Here is a 1,893-nt window from a genome sequence, read left to right as displayed (position 1 = left end):
AACCAAAACACACACACACCCCCACCCCCCCAAAAAAAAACCCACACCAAAAAAACCCCACAAACCAAAAGACACAACCAAACATTAGGAGTCAGCCAGCCTGAGCTGCCACCCCGTGGCTGGTCCCAGAGTTTTCTGTGCTGGAGAAGCCCATCCTCAGCAGGGTCCAGATGTTCCCAGGAGCCCAGAAGGAGCAGGACCCACCTCCAGCCCCCCTGGGGTGGCTGCTGTCCCTCACTGAGCCCTGGTTTCTCGCCACTGGGCAAGTGTCCAGCCAGGTCCCTGCGAGGGGAGCTGCTGAAGAGGAGCTGTAGGCACAGCTGCTCCTGGCAGGCTTTGCAGCCCCTACAGCTGGGCCACCTCGTGCTGTCCCTTGAGCCCCCTCCAGCCCTTCCTGCCTTCCCTGCCTGTGCCCAGGGCTGCCCATATTATCCTTCTTCCCTGCTTCCATGTGTCTGCCAACACATATCCCTTATCGGGGCCTGTTTGGGCTCTCTGACACCTCTCCTGCCTCCCTTTGGCTCTTTCAAGCACAAATTTAATTTGCTTCTCTCTCTCTTAGGATCAGGCAATGGAAATGGAGTAAAAAAACCCCATTTTTTTAAGAGTGTGATTCTTAGGTCAGTTCCCTGACCCAGGTGCCTCCTTCATCACCATGCAAGTGTTTCCAGCCCTGTGAAGTGGGGACAGTGACACTGTTTCCACTCTCCCCAGGCAGCTGAGGAGTCTTCAGGGAGCAAGGCTGGAGCCCGGACATGTCTGGCCTGGCCCTGCTGTGAGGGTCAGAGGCAAAGGCTCTGCCAAAGACACAGCGATGACCCCACACTGTGTGTCCCCTTCCTGGTCGTGCTACGAGGCTCCCTTGGCTTGGACCAGCCTCTGGCTTCTGACAAATGCCCAAGGGGCTGGAGGTCAGCAGGGGCCTGATGGCCTTGCAGGAGCAGGGCAAGATACTTTTTAAACCCATAAGTATCTTGCATATTCTGCATTTAGATTTCATGGTCCTGGCTGGAAGTGATCAGAGCTCTGGGACAAGGACTCCTCTGCCTGTTCCCTCTGTGCTGACCCCACGCAGGGTCAGCCTGCACCCACAGGCTCCAGGTCCTGCTGGCAGCAAAGCAGCTGCTGCTGGAGCATTTGGAGCTGCAGCCAGGCTGTGGAGACACTCAGCACATCGTGTTTCCAAGCCTGTGAGATACAAAGAAATGCAGGACCTCGGGCCTGGGGTTTGTAACTGGGCAAAAGGAACAGCAAAGCTCACATAGTGCAGTGGGACACAACCCACAGCAGGCAGGGCAGGAATGGCTCCACACAGGGCACCTGTGCAGGACTCGGCCCCACTGGCACTGCTGAGGATCCCCACGGGATCCAGGGCTTGCAGCCGTGCCTGGAGTGACCCCAGCACTGGCAAGCTCAGCTGCCCAAGGGCACCTGGAATACTGTCACTAAGGCTCCTTTCTACCCACACAATCACACACTGAGGAGGGTAACAGATAGTGAGACCCAACCTTACACCTTGCCCACACCATGCAGGACTAATTCCCATACATTTTTCCAGAAGTGCAAATGGTCTGAGTCCCACTGCTCCTAGAAGGCAAGAATATAAAAAAGAGTCTAATTTTTAGGGCTGTACACGTGATAACTCTATCCACAACCCTCATACCTTCAGCTGCTCTAAGGTATGAATAACCAGGTAAGAAGCAGCACAACCATATGCATCCTAAGGACTCCCAGCCCTCCAGAGCCTCCTCAGCCTGGCTGTGCACCAGCATCCCCTGTGACAGCCTCGGTGACACTGCAGGGCTGCGAAGGGCTGTCCCACCCAGCAACACCGGCACTGCTGCCCGACCCTTCCGCTGGGGAGTGGCCCTGCCAGGCCGAGATTTGACTCCC

This window comes from Parus major, chromosome 20 (assembly GCF_001522545.3).
Source record: "Parus major isolate Abel chromosome 20, Parus_major1.1, whole genome shotgun sequence".
Classification (NCBI taxonomy): domain Eukaryota; kingdom Metazoa; phylum Chordata; class Aves; order Passeriformes; family Paridae; genus Parus; species Parus major.
The sequence above is the reverse complement of the archived record's forward strand: the minus strand, read 5'-3'. Positions refer to the sequence as shown.